The 15,898-nt window shown below is 38.6% G+C and overlaps 1 long non-coding RNA gene across 1 annotated transcript in view; it reads left to right on the top strand.

The window, feature by feature from the left end:
* LOC104146108 (uncharacterized) overlaps positions 1–8,545 on the top strand; it is a 192,230-nt gene extending 183,685 nt beyond the window's left edge. The window contains exon 4 of the long non-coding RNA XR_011139091.1: positions 732–8,545. This is a non-coding gene — a long non-coding RNA (uncharacterized lncRNA). The remainder of the gene's footprint in view (positions 1–731) is intronic.
* The last annotated feature ends 7,353 nt before the right edge of the window (positions 8,546–15,898 follow it).

Here is a 15,898-nt window from a genome sequence, read left to right as displayed (position 1 = left end):
CTCATATTATATACCTATACAACTAATAAGAACACAACTAAATTGTTTTAAATGGTAATTTTTTCACAAGTAGACAAACTCTTAAGATACAATCAGGTAATCTCAAGTCAACAAGCTCTTAAGGAGCCAGCATGCTTCTGAAGAAGCCCTGTCTCAGGTAAAATGCAGTAACTGAAAATCTTTATATTACTAGCTATGCAAATATAAATAAAATAAGTTATCATTTAACTGTTTTAAAATAGAACTGAAACTGTTGTGACAAATGGTTACAGAATATTTGAAAAGTAAAATAACTGTTTATTAGGGACTAACGGAAAGTCTCCCTTTCACCGTTACAGTGACAAATGTTAGATGAAATGAAGCTTTTTCTTAAGCTCACTGGAAAAATAATATTGTGTATTCCTTTTTTAACTTTGCTCAGAGGTACCTTATAAGTAGATTACAATTTGTTAAGTGATGCCTTCTTTTCAATGCATTTATTTTAAATTGTTGTGAGTCTGCTTAAAATACTAAAATTATGTTCTTGAGAAGCTAATATGCATTTATGATGTGGATGAGAGACTTGAAATTAGGCAGCAAAATAGCCTCTGTATCAGGGATGAGCCTTTCGTAATCTCTCCGATGAACTGCCATCATGATAAGTCTTTCATGAAAACTACTTTTTGCACATGCTCAGCAATGCCTGGTTATAATTTGACAGCTACAGTCTCTTAAAGAGTCTTTCTACACAGAGGTGCTAAGCTGGACAATGCCCTGCAGCTGCTGCTCCAGGTTGCTGTGTACCACTGTAAGAACAAACATCAAAGCTGAAAACGGGAAGACCCTCCTCTATGGTCTCAGTGTTCTTCTTATTCTGCCAAGTGAGCCTTGGAAAAAGAATCTGTCTGAAAATCAGAAAAAAAAGGGAAAACAATCTATCTGAAGTGCAAAATATAGCAAAAGCTTGGACTTGAGGGTGGAGGGAACTGGTTATTGTTATTGACAAACTCAGCTTCAGAAAGGGGAGATTAGGGACTAAGCTAGCTAGGGAACAGGAAGGCTGAAACTGAAGAGAAAGTTGAAGGGGATCCTAGGACTGACTAAATGAAGAAACTAAAGCAAGAAGTCTGGGTTGGAGCAATGAAAGACCTTGAGATGGGAAGTGACATGACAAGGAAATGGACCAAAAGCTTGTGGAAACTGATGGTGGGTCTGTGAAAAGAGGCTATGATCCGGCATATGTATGAGGAGAGTGAAACAGAACAGGGAATGAGGAGTGAGGGGAGCCTGGGATGGCTAACGTGCTGACTGGAGCAAGAAACTGGTTAGGGACCACAGCAGAAAACTTAGAATGGAAGTAGAGTATGGGAGATGGGGGGATGGAGCTGTGAGAAGAATCCTGAAACTGAAGATAAGTAATGGTTAGGCACGAAGTCAGTGATAGAGAGACATATACTAAGATTATAAAGAAAAGAAAGAAGACCTGCAAGAAAGGCAGATTTGAGTGGGTGGGCACAGAAAATATCCAGCTGTGGTGAACAGAAGATGCAGTAGAGCATGCCCTGGCAGAACTTGGATCTGAACCCAAGTTTTTCCACTGTTAATGTTCTTCTGCTGTCAGCAAGTACTTGTGAAGGTCAGTCGTGTGGATATCAGTATGTTGTTTTACATTTGGTTTAAGCAGATACTGCCATTGAAAAGGAGGAACGCACATTCTCTCTTGCCTGTGGCTGCCTGTTCCTATCCTTTTGCTTGCTTCAGCACTAAGGATTATGTGCCCACAGTAAGAATTGATGCAGTTCACAGATATGACGAAACACTGTTTTGCAGAGTTAGTTTTCAGTAAGATTAGCAAGCTAGTCTAATTTGTTGTGTTGCTACAGATTACTCAAGCCAAGAAAATTTAAAGGGGTGGAATTTGGAGTAGAGACAAATCGGAATGCAGGGGACACATGACCTTCTCTCCCCTCCCCCCCCCCCCCCAGTTTTTTTTTGTCTCTTTGGTCTTAAATCCACTTACACCAACCCTGAAATAGTGCCCTCTTTCCCTTCTACTGGTCGATCATACGGAGGTGAATAGCTTACTAATACTATCTATTACTCACTAACTAATATGGCAGAAACCTCCATTCTGCAACTAGAAGTTCTAACTGTGCTAATGAGCTATAATGCTGTGATCTATATGATGGCACACAAAAAGATCTTTGAGTTTTGTTTGCCTGTTTAATTCTCTAAAAAACTGAAAATGAAAAAATTTATGTTAAAAGATTGTTAAACCTGTAAAATAAGCATTCTGAGATGAAGAAATACTAGAATTAAAATTGGTCTTTGGAAAAAAAACTGTATGTCGTTGTATAATTAAAGGCAGTATCATAATGCCTATGAAAGCAGAGTTCAGTTAAGGCAACTTTGAGTGCTTGACCTCACAACTTTTTTAATGTTCTTTTAATGTTTTCTGTGCATGTGTAGTAGTATATAGGCTTTTTTGAACCTCTGCATTAAATATTTTAGGAAAAGCTGAGAAAAGAGGAGACGTGTGTTTTATATGTAGAAGCAGGCCAACTGAAAGCACCATAGCTGAAATAGAGTGAAATAAAAGCACTTATATTATGCAGTTTTCTGCAGTAAAACTCTAAAGATGCCAAGGATTCTTTAATATTCCCTTGAGGTTGCTTATTGGCACCTGCAAAGCAAAAAGAACTCTTTGTATTGTATTAGTTATAATGTCTGTGTCCCACTATGCATAATGTGATAGTACTTTCTTTCTCACTATGAGGTCTAAGGGGAAAAGTTGGTACTAACCACCTTCTTTAAATAACTATAATATTAATTACCTGATTTTCCACGTACACAGGTTGTGTAGCTTTGCTTGGAATTTGTTCCAATGGTATTAAAGTTAATAAATTTTCAATGCTTGACTGGGTAAAATGAGAAAGACTCAGGCAAAAGATGAGCCTGAGTCAGCAAATCACTCTGGCTTTGTGGGAAGTGAACTTTGGTTTGGAAATTACGTTGAAAATCAACAAATTCAAAGAGGAAAAATTTCCTTTGTTCAGGCATATCTACCTGGAGATTTTGTTCACCTGCATAAAGTGAATTTTCAGCAAGTGGCTGGAGCAAACTAGCAGTAGCACTTGTAGCGCTGACTTCTGAGAATTACCTCGTTAAACTGGTAGCATGGTAGAGAGGATTTGCTTTCACCAGGAGTCTTGATAGATGATGGCAGGACTGTCAGGTTGGTCACAGGCTGGCTTATATGAGAAAACTGGACCAACTAGTTGCATAAATAAGTGGGTCCCAATATAAGTGATTTTCTGTGGACAGGAACAGGTCACAGGAGACTTTTCCATTGCTGCTCGTGATACCACCAACGCTAAGCAGATTGATGAGTAGGATCATTTCTCTTTCAAGTTGCGAGGTTTATGATATGCTGATGGAATGTTTTTAGCTATTCATTTACGTATGCATATGATTTCCTTTTTTTCTTTTCCCACTTTACTCCAAATAAAAGATACTTGTATTCATGTTCTCAGAGGATCTTAGTGAAAAGTAATTGGTAGTGATTGCTAAGAATGTTTAATTTCAATTTCAATTTCCAGACACAAAAATTAAGGGGATGAACTGGAACTGGGAAGCTTTAGCCCTTAGTTCTATTTCAGTTTAAAGATAGAACAATGGGATTGACCTAGATTAGCCCTTGTTGCTAGCGCTGGCATCTAGCTCCGATTGAAATGGATGCTAACCCAAAATACTGGCCAAGTCCTGAGATATACCTCTTCTGCTAGATGCCAGTGCTAGCTAGTGCATTAATTGGCAAGGATACTCATTTTCTTGTTGTTTGGAAAACATATATGATATAAGCTTAGTATGTTTATTTTGTGGGAGAGTACACATTAGAGGATCACAACAACTGAATATATATTGATCACAAGAACATCCTCTAGATTGTCATTACAGAAGCTTATAATAAGAACACAACTGCAATAATTTTGCAGAAGTTGTGAAGTGCTTGGGCAAGAGGTAGGCTTATCTGTAAAAGGAAGAGGATGCACACACACACTGACAGGTCCACTGAGGTCCACTGAAATGATAGTGAAAATAACTGTGAATGTTAGTAAGTTTTAGAAGATGGTTTCTACCTCTAGAGCAGTCACTCCAAGACAGTGTGTTCATGTAATTAGAAGAAAAAAAAACTTGACTGACACACTTGAAAAGCTTTTTGAACTCTAATTCAAGAGCACATTCTGTGGTTACTCTTATATCTCTGGTATCACGGAATGTGTTAGCAAAGGTTTCAGGGAAAGTATCAGAGAAAATTATACAGATGTTTTTGCCTAGTGACATTATTTTCTGTGAATGCTTTGTATTACGTGGTGAAATAGCTTGAACATGTCAAGAAATGTGTCACCCAGTCACCTTCACTTGTAGGTGGTGTCTAAAGGGAAAAGAAAGATCAACAGAAAGTTTCTGAAGAGAAAATTTGACATTATTCATGCTTTGAGAATCAGAAATGCCAGGGCTATTTGGCCTAAATATATAGCATCTTGGTAGTATGGACAGTGATAGAAATCTCTACTATATATTTCTCAATGTATAGATAGCAGAAATATATAAGAGCCAATGCGAAAGGAATCTTAGTAACAGTTGGTCTATCCTAGACTGCCGGACTGCACTTGAATGAGATTTTTAACAATGAATTCTTCAGGTCTGTGAAAAGAACAGCAGATGTGTCCCCTGACCTACGCAGTTATAAAATAAATTAAATTAAAATAAGCTTTCTGAGCAAAATCATCTAATGCACTAGCAGTGTGTGCTTCCAAGGCATAGATAGTGAATCCTGAAGAGTAACTGAGTTGCTCTGGAATTTAATGGATTATGTTCCTGAGACCAAAACCGTTGTCACCTCTTATCTAAGATATCACTGTCTGGAGTGAATAGGAAGAAACTATCTAGAATTATTATCTATCAAATCCAAGTTGGAAGAAGATAGGCTTTGTTATGTGTAGAATCAAAAAATAGGAATTTCACTTTGTACTGAAAAGATAAAGTGAATTTCATGCCATTTAAAGGAAACTAAAAGCCAGTTGCAAAAGCTAGCTAACAAGAACGAAGTCTTAAGGGATCGGCTAGGTCCTCAAAATTCAGAAGCTCCTGAAAACTCTATTCACAATGAAATTTGACTGGGACTGCCTGTCCCTAAACAGAAGTCACTGTCAAAGCTGACCAATCTCAGTCTTTTAAAATATCCTCTAATTACTTCTGACAACAGGCAAGGAAGCAATACCTGAAAAACTGTAGGGATCCATTCACTTGATCCTGTAACATGTAGGAGAAAGAGACAAGAACAAATTTGAACAAAGATGATAAATCTAGTTTATGGGATTTGTTTTGCAAATGGCAGGAACTCAGGATTAGTACTAAGGAAGACAAAGTGAGAAAGAAAAGCAAAAATGAACACCCCAGGAAGTGACAAGAATTATCATCAAGCAAAGTTGCTGATCTTTCAGATTTTGCATAACTTGAATTCTCGGAGATAAATCTTGTTGTTACTTGATTACCAATTAATGGTAAACCAAAGATTTTAATACATTACCAATCTTTACCTCAGTGGACATTTAACAGCCAGAACTAAAAATTCCCCAAAGGAATAGAATTGTTATCCTTCTCTTCAGGAATGGGTTTGTTTTCTGGAATAATATCCATGTAGTGACTTTTTATTTTTGTTTTTATTTCTCAAAAAACATTTCTAATTACCTATCAATATTTAAATATAAATTGCATTTTTTTTGAGCAAGACTGAATCAGCAAGGCATTAGTTTACAAGTTGAAGACTATTTATAGTGGAGGGGAAAAGTAGGAAAAATCTGTGTTTGTGCAGAGGTGTCTTGTTCTAACTGAAAGTTTATGTTCTGCTGCTGAAAATAAAAACTCTTTTCTTAATACCCTAAAAATTGGAAATGAAATTCTTACTTCACTGGGCAGCTCTTCAAAACCCAAGAATCCTTACAGATATGCAACCACTGTTTTAAATATTTTTCAGTGTGTCAGGAGCAGCATAGAGGATGGTCATTAACCTTCACCTGCATAAATTCCCTACATCCCCTGAGATTCCAAATTAGCTGACATGTTTGAAAACTCTCCGCAACCAGTTGGAGAGAAAATAAACCTTAACTGCCTTATCCCTTGCTACATTTTCATCATCAGGAATGTAATTGTCTTTCATGTTACTGAAAAAGTATCCATGATGAAAGCTAGCAAAGACTTCTGTGTAACAAAATAAACAAGGTGGTAGAAAGAGGACTTTGGAAATATATGTATTTATCTTCAGAAACTATTACATTGTTTCATCTCTGTTGAGGACATATACTTGCAGCCATTTTCCTCTTCAACTATCTGTAAGTAAATTAGTATTGTATTTCCTGATGTGACATTTCTTGATAACACTGAATACATATTTTAACAGGCCTTGGAATATCAGATAAATCTGAAAGTATTGTAACCGATTTTCTGTTTCATTCATGTGCCTCTGTTTATTTTATTTTTGCCAGATATTGTTTTCTTCTTACACAATGTAATAGGAATGTGACTGTGACAAATGTGGGTGTGCCTTTGAATAATTGTTCATGCTGTACTTAGATCTGTCATTAATATGATGTTTCTGTACTACATACAACGAAGTGGACACATTTGACTTCAAGTCTTGAAGTACATCTTCACTGCCCCGTTCAGCCTGGTGACTGACACATACATCTGAACACCTGGATTAACCTTCTGTAGATAAGAGTATTCCCACAACAGAACTCTACTTTCATTAATATCTCCACTGTTTTTTAAACTCACTCATGTAAGTCAGGGTCTCCGAGCTGAGATAGATACTCTTTGAGTTGATTGTGTCAGTTATTAGAGGTTGCCTGCCCTTGGAGAAGGGGTGGGGGGAATTGTGAGAAGCCATTTGATGACTATCAGCACGACTGTTATTCCTGCATATCCCTATGAAGTGGACTGGTTCCAGCTGGACCTTAACCAAAAATAAACTAAATATGTATGTAGCCTCTTTGGTGTTTTTAAAATCCCCTTTTCTCTCATGCTTTATTCCAACTGCTAAATAAAGATGCCTCCTTTTAAGAAGGCTGTTTATCAATAATCGAAAGAGAAACAGGTGCCTGAAACCAGTCAGTTCTGCAAGATGATAAGCGTTAGTATATACAAGATAGCGCTTGCCTCCTAACTAAAAATAAAAGAAGAGCAAGATTCCGCACAAGCACAAGCCCAGGATCAAACAAGTCAGAGAGGGGCCAGAGGTGAAGTCAGTCCTGTAACACTGAAAAAAGCATGTCAGAATTCTGGTAAAAGATGATACTGATTCCAGTGTCCACTGTTAAACTCTCTGAAAAAAATAATTCTTTTGAGTTTATTACCCCTTCAGTACATGTACATTCTCTGCCCAAGAATTAATACTTTTCTTTAGTAAAATTATCTGCTGACTTTTATAAGCTGCTTCATAAAACTTTGACACTTTTAAGTCAATGAGATTTTTATCACTTGACTTCGGAGGCGTGAAGATTTCATCCATAAATACAGTACATTGTTTCTGCTCTGAAACCAAAACATGTGTTTAGTGTTATTATATAAAAGTTGTTAATGATTTCCTTTGGTATGCTTCAAATGTACTTAAGAACAATCAATGTAAAGACTGTGTTTTGGAGCAGGCCCTAAGCTTTCAGCATTCTCCTGTTTCATTCAGAAGCAGCAAAGTTTCTTCTGTGACGTCATCTGCAGTTTCCTTGACATGTTCCACATGACAGATTTTCTGCATAGAGCCAAGAAGATGCAGAATCACCATTCTCTACTCTGAACTTAGATATTTTTAATACAAATGTAACTGATTTGTGATATATTTTGTGTTATATTTTTGATGGCTGACAGTTTTTTTTTCCTTGCCATTCTGCAGAGCTTTGAGTGAGAAGTTTATTCTCTTGCAAACTGTCAATGTTACAGCCTTTGTAGCTGTAGAGAATCCTTTACTGCACTTTAATACTGCTACCATACACAGGAATAATTTTCCATAGTTCTGAGGTCTTTTACATATATTACTCTTAAATCTGCATCTCTGCTGAACCTTGAACTGTTGTACTTTAGTTAATTAGGCAAGTCTTTATAAGTGCAAAGGAGATACACAATTGAAATAATGTTTTTCAAATTTTCAAAAATATTCTTAAATAGTTCCTCTCTGGTACATATATTATACTGAAAACACGTAATGCCGTGATGTGATTTATAAAGATGTCTTCTGTACTCATTCAGGATAACCTGTATAACTGACTTGTAAATTTGCTATTTGTGAGTAATGGAATCATCCCATATTCATGTTATAAAAATCTTTATACAATGTAGTGTTCATGCATGCCTGTGCTGATCTGAGATTGTATCTCTGAGGAGTGCATTTACATGCTATGTTGTAGTATTTTTATTATAGGCAATACAGATAGTAATGCTTATAGTTAATAAGCATTAGTTATTAACTATAATAATAGTTAATATAATTAACTGTAATAGTAGTTAATGCTTACAGTTAATGTTCCTTGACACTTTCTGGAATAAGACACTTTTATATTGTTATCTTTACTAAGCTTAAATCATTTGGACTACAATTTTTCAGGCTTGATATATGCCTCTGGATTAATTCTTTGAATGAATATTTCACCTAAAAAGATTCTTCTCCCCCCGCCCCCCCCCGAACATATGGGGAAATATGTTCGTCTTTGAATAGCTTTGGTAGCTTCTTATTCTTGGGATGTGTCAACAGTACAGCTTGACAACAGCTTGACTCCTTGAGGAATTACTCACTGGAGCATTCTCATATGTATTCTCATACTCACTTATTTTCCTTCACAGTGATCTAAAGGTAAGACTAGAAAAGGTAGATGTAGGGAACTTAATTCCAGGAGTTGCTTCCAAACTACGGTAGTGATCAGTTTTAGAATTTCAGTGAGCCAGACTGATATAAATTCATCAATGTGGTTGGTGCTTATTTTGTCAGTTTGATTAGACATGATTTTAGGCCATTTTGTTTTATTAAATTTTTATTTTGCTTTCAAGAATAATGAATATTATGCTGCAACATAAGATTACTAATACCAAGATAAAAGATATGCATTGTGTCTATATTAATGCTTGACCTTCTAGAGGAAAAGTCATTCTCCATTGCATTGCTGTAGAAAGACTGACAGAAATATATCCATGTCCTACTAATACACAATCTTCTTACGTCAACCCAATGAATACAGTCCAAGATGACATAGAGGCTAGTTGGAAAAACCTAGTAAAGTGTTTACTAGTGAATTTCCCTTGTCTACTGACGGCAAAGCTTGAATAATGATACCAAAAGATCTCCAGCTACCAGCTGATACAAATTAACAGAGCAAATCCATTAGAATTCAGCCTATCCTAATACAAACTTCTGGAACAAGGCCTTTTGTTCCAGTGCTGCCAGGCTAGACAACAAGGCTATTGACTGCATGTGCCAGCTTTTGTTAGAGGGAGCTACCTGAAAAGATGAAAATTGGATGAATCTGCAATTTTAGGTCGATTAAAACCTGCAAAACATCCATCTGTAACCTCACCTAACAGGAATGGTCATGTTGAATTAAGCTTTCCTACTAAGAGGTCATATTTTCATGGTCTGTCCTCAGGAAGTAAGTTTTATTTCCAATGGTAATGCTGAATAAATCTTAAGAAGCCATAACATAACTTTGATCTCTACTATAGCCACAATTATTTCAAAAACTCTTGTTCACAGCTTTAATTCATCTATGGACCAGCAGTCAGATCAGTATACCCTATGGACAACTTCAGAGAAAGATAAGGAAATGAAATGAAAGGCATTCAGACCACTTCCTCTTCCGTTTTGTCACACTTTTAGTAAGCTATATACTGACAGGAACACACTTCTCCCAGAAAAGGTTTAGGAACCACCTCCAAGAAAATACATTAATTCCCCCATGAAAGGTTCTTTACCCTCTGCACCCCTGCCTTTACAGAAGTTAACACTGTCTTCATTCAGACTATATTGAATGTACAGTCAAATTTGCAGTCTAATGCTGAATCAAGTCAGGATTAACTTGACACTTTACTTTCCCCTTCCTATGCTGAAACATAGAAGGGGAACTGTGAACAGTTTGCACAGTTTTCACAAAAACAGTGTTTCAAGCACCAAGCCTAACTGATTATCTTAATATTCTTAGAAGTAAGAGTGTAACTTTTGACAGGACGCACTGGTAGAACTAGTCTTACATGACAATGGACAAGATAATCATACTTTAGGATGACAGCAGAAAGTCTGAATTTCATCCACTATGTAAAAAATCTTCCTCTAGATACTCAAGGGAAATCAAGCACTGGTCTCACATATCTAGATCTATATCCCCAGTACTAAAGGGAAGCTGAAGGACCTGTTGAATTTCAAGAGTCAGGCGCTGAACCAGGTGATTAAACCTAAGCAGACGATCCCATGGATCTGAATTGGAGGAAAGAAAGGATCTTAATCTGTAACATGCTGTCAGCAACTGTGGACGAGACATCGCAACAGTATTTGATATTCTGTTAGACTAAAATTACTGTCCAGTCACAGGAAAATACAGGGTTAAATCTTGAAACCGAAAGAACGACATAGGTCTTTGACCCATTTCAGATCTGCAGAAACTCAACTGTTAGATCAAAAAGTTTAAATTCTTTTTTCTTAATGATGCATTTCTATTCTCTAGAAGATAGCATTTCTCTGCATTTTTTGGTTTTCTCTTATTCGGTTATTTTAAAAAAAAGACAGTCAAACTTTTTAATTCAGGTTCCCACCTGAATGGAAAAAACAATTGTTCTTAGGCTTTCTACAATTATCCCCGTTCTTTCTCAAGGTTTTACCACCCAGATTACTACTCTCTTCACTTGACAGCACTGGTAATAGGATTTTGAAAATGCTTGATATGTCATGCTGAGAAAAATTCCTGGAGATTTTTAAACTCCAGAAAAGTCAACCTGTAAGTATCATACTCATAACTAGAAAGAATGTTCTCTATGAACAAATATCAGTATGTTCTACGTGAGTTAGATTGGAATACCTGCTTCATGAAAAATCTATAGGCCTCTCACTGTTCTCTATGACAGCATACAGTTTTAGCTGTCTCTGTTCTCCACATAGGTACTAACTCTTAAGCTGTAGTTAGTCATGAGAAGGTAAATTACAGATTCCACAGGAAAGCAAAGAATGGTGATCTTTCAGACACAGAACCTGCAAACATCAGTTCTCAGTCTACTACTTTCTTAGCTCATGATATCTCCTTTAAAATATTTAAGAGGACGTTCCTTAATTTAATTTTCAGGTAAGGCATTCTTCATAATGATCATGACAGTGACTATGAGAATGAACAAACTTATGGTTGATCAGTCATTTAAAGTGCTTTGCAAGAATAAAATTATCCTTCAGTTTCACTCCATGCTCCCATCCCAACCCAACTCTTAAGCTAGTATTTTGTGTTCTTAGATGTTTTATAAACCAGATCTCATCCTCACCAACACAAGGGAAGCTACATGCCGGTGGTAAGAGAGCACCAATAGTTTGAATAGATCAAAGGAGATCAGGAAGTAGCTAAAGCTATTTATCTCTGATGTGGATGCAAGCATCTAGACTCTGCTGGTTATCAGTAGGTGAGCTGTGAGGGAAAGTAATGTGATTCCACAAGACGATCACAAGGTGATCCACCAGAAATCAGTGGATAGTTTTGACTTTAATCTCATGTCTTAGCTCCATGTGTGTACAAACAATAGATACAAATTCATTTCATGGAGAGATTGTGAAGCAAAATGCATGTAAACCACCCCCCCCCCATTTAATTACATTAACATCATAGTTGAAAGTGAAACAAGGAAACAGAAAGTGGAGTATTTGCTTGGTGTGCAATTAGGGTTCCTTCTACATGAGGAGGAAGATTAAAAAAAAGTTCAGTAAGCACTATCAATTAGAAACAGTGGTCCTGGAAGGGAAAAAAAGAAATATATAATGTTGTTATAGAGTATGCAACATTAGCATTCTTTGGAAGTAAGAATTTTGGGGAAAGAAGTTATGTTCTTATTTATAAAGAGCAAGATATAGTGGTGTCAGTGAACAAAAATTACCAAGAACATGTAAGTGTGATTATCATTCTTTTCTTCAGTTATTTAAATCTGATTATGTTACTGTCTTGATCAGTCAGTCAAGCTGGTCTCCAGAAGTCAATGTTTTGGAGACCAGCAAAAGTCATTCATGTCTTTGTTTAGAGAATAAGGAGGCTCTTTCTTCTAGACTTTCATTTTAAGAGTCATGTTTAATGGTCATTCCTTCAGGTGATCCCTTTCTCCTCAATGTGTCACAGGACCAAAACCCTCTTTCTCCCTGAAATGACCTCTGTTTAAACTGCCCCCACTACAAACTGAGAAACATAATTCTCAATTCTGCATTGAAAGTACAGATACAGCTTGCAAGAAGAGCTTTTTTCTAGCCTTTTTTGTTTGTTCCTTTTAACTGAAGCAGCTCAGGCTATTTAGCAGACAAGAGAGGGAGAGGAAGAAGAGGTGGGGAAAGGAGGAGGTGGGGAAATTTCGGAGTACAAGGATGAGCCAAATCATAGGAGTTAAGAAGAAGACAGATGAGGGTAGGAGCAAAAGAGGAATGAAAATATGAGGCAAATTTATTTTATATTTCGTATCTATATGAAATTACTATACTTGCTTACTGCTAACCATCTTAGTATCAAGAGCTATGTTCTCGTAGATAAATTTCTGCATATCAAATATGGCTGTGATACCTTTGTTAGAGCAGATCCTGGAGATGCAGATCCATTCCCATCTAATACAGATCTCTGTGATACTTTCAGTAATGTAAACTCTTAGCCAGCTATGGCCTACCACAATAACTATTTCAAATTGAGCTATGCCACCAGCTGTCCCCCCAGCTATGAAGATGTCTATAGACATTATAGTGGTATACAGTGAGATCAAACAGAGTTGACCTTTTGAATGAACTTAATGCCATGACCTTTACCTCATCCTTGAAATGGAATATTCTTCATTCCGCTAAATAGAAAAAAAACTGTCTCCCTGACTTTACCGGGACTGCAGTGCACTACAGGCGGTCCTGATAAAGGACTGCTGCCACTAATTCAAACTGTAAGCACTGTATGGTATAAAAATTCCTGCATGGTTGACACTGATCCTTATCAACATTGGATTAATCAAATCTGTTTCAAACACCCTTAAAAACATTTGCAGTCACTGTCAGAATTCAAACTGGCCTGGCTTTTCACTTTTCCTTGACTGCTCCACTACTATTCCATACAACCTCTCCACCAAAAACATTTATAAGCAATGTCACTAAAGCCATTACAAAATGTTCACCAAGGTTGGTTTTAAAAACTAAAAAGCTAAAAAAACTAAAAGCCGCTAAAAATTCTTCATGTCCTTCCTCAGTGAGGAAGTGCGAAACACTGTAAGAAACGTGACAGAAATTGTGATCTAGACAATTCACCGTACAGCTTTTAGACAAGTTGATTTTTTCTAGCAAAAGCAAGGTGAGCACAAACTGTTAGGAAACTTTGTGCAACCGTATCCAACCACAAAACCTGTGCACTATTCACTAAACTTCATTTCTCTCAGTGGCACTTATTGTCTGGTGTTTTCAGATAGCATGCTTGATTCACCACCAGTTTTATAAAAGCAACAAAGACAAAAGGTTAGAATAGGAGGCAAAGAATTAATGGCAACACAAGCAACAAATCCGTGAAAATGAAGAACTCATTCTTTCACAGAAGATGAAATGTGGAGGGTATATAAAACATTAAAAATTAGCAATGATTCTGAGCTTTCATTGTTTTCCTGAATTCCTAAAAATAGAGGAGTATTGAAGAATGGCATTTCCTTTTTGTCATCCAGAAGAGCAAAATGCCTAACATCTTCGGCAGCCACTGCTGGCATCTCTTTGCTAAAGCTTGAGTACAAATTACTTTAAAAGGTTGTCCTTCAAAGAATGGCTAAACAATGATAGTATGGTTAGTAGAGCTCAAGCAGGTTCAGACCACATCCCAGGACCTTTGATTAAATACTGGCCTCCTGGTCAGGCAGAAGGCAGCCACAGAGTTCCTAGATCTGACCGTCCCAATTTTTTCCATAGGCCTATCATTCCGCCACTCATCTTGTTCCTGTCACTAGAGACTCCCCTTTCCACTTAGATTAAGCCCAGCTCTTGAAGACTTCAAGCACTGATTTAAAGAAAGTTCAGTTCTACCCTTTTCATAAACTAATTTCCTTTGAAAGCTGCCAGATATTTTATCTGTGCAAATGACATCTGTGGCAGTCCAGGACCAGAATTTCAGTCATCTAGAAGTAGAACGTTGACCTTGCAGACGAGATCTATTTGTTGCAAAGAATGAGAGGTAAACCAAGTTTAGGAGTTTCCAGTTCTTTCTATATAAGTCGTCCAAAGACCACAAATGGTCAGTATTTTCTGAATGGATACCTGCTGGACAATGGCCCAAAAGTTGTTTTTCAAAGTGGAACATTGGGGATTTTATTGGCTTTCAAGGAATGTTTGAATTTGAAAGACTTTGAAAGATTTTGAAAGGCCTTGGCAAAAAAAAAAAAGAGGGATAACTTGATCAAAAATTAGTTGCGTCAATGTGCGGGTTGAGTACATAAACGGCATGAACTGTGGCTTAACTTGTGCTGTTCCACACCACAATATGGCTCCCTGCTGTAGTTTTGAATAAGAAACACTCACGTGAATGAATGCCACAGTACGACAAAAAGCACTGTAAGGCACTGTTGTCCTGACACTGGTTTTATCCCACCCTTGCTTTTTTGAGATGAGAGAAGCCATTTTGTAGAATTTCCTTTTGAAGGAGCAACGTGTAGCATCTACCTTGCATAATGATGCATTTAAGTCATCAAGTTAACAATTTACTACGAGGCAACTTATTTGCACAATTTCCTGTAAAACACCCCCAGATGACGTATTAGATGACAAGAGCAAATTGCATGTTGTAACTAGTGCTGGAGTCATGAGAAATTCAACAGTACCATGGCCTTATTCTGACCCGTCCTACCTGGGAGGCTGTGGTGGGGCCTTCCCGATTCTGTAAACATGGTCAGTTAGGAAACGTAAGCCCCATATTTGCAGTTGGCAGTACTCAACGAGGATCGTCATGAATTTGCCCAGTGGCCATCGCTCCAGTATTTTACAGCAAAGACATTCAACCAAGCAAGTTTGGGCTGAAGAACGCATGCAGCCATGATCACATCGTAACGTTGCTTACACATGGGGTGGGGACAGAGTAGGGCAATGAAGTAGGGCGAGGAATCGGCACAGGGCTGCGGTGGAGCCAGGGCAAGGGCCGGCAGGGCGATGGAGGGATGAGTAAGGGAGGTGTGGGTCTGGTGCAAGGTCGGAGCAGAAGCACAGCAGGACGTGTGAGGAGGCAGCGGGCTGGCGGCGGCGAGGGGCGCGCAGAGGCGAGCACGGCCGCGGGCCACCAGCGCGCTGCTGCCTCTCGCAGCGATCGCCGCGCCGCGCCGCGTGTGCGTGCCCGCGCCCCGCGGGCCGGCCGCCCCTCCAAAACTCCGCGGCCGTCCGGCCGGGCCGTCGGGCGGCGGCGGCAGGAAGCGGGCCCGGGGCGCCCGCCGGCTGTGCCCCCACCTCCCCCGGCCGGCTGTGCCCCCCGCCGCCCCGCGCGCCGCGGCCGGGCGCGCGCCCCGCGCCCCCCGCGCCGCCGCCGCCGCGCTCAGCTGAGCAGACAATGGGAGATCAAAGCGGGGGGGGGGGGGGAAGAAGACGGAGCCGGGGGCGGCTGGAGGCGAGGCGGGGTGGTTGCGTGTGGCGCTCTCTCTGCGCTCGATT

Source organism: Struthio camelus, chromosome 2 (genome assembly GCF_040807025.1).
Source record: "Struthio camelus isolate bStrCam1 chromosome 2, bStrCam1.hap1, whole genome shotgun sequence".
NCBI classification, from domain to species: Eukaryota; Metazoa; Chordata; class Aves; order Struthioniformes; family Struthionidae; genus Struthio; species Struthio camelus.
Note: the sequence above shows the minus strand (reverse complement) of the source record. Positions and strands in the feature narration are given on the sequence as shown.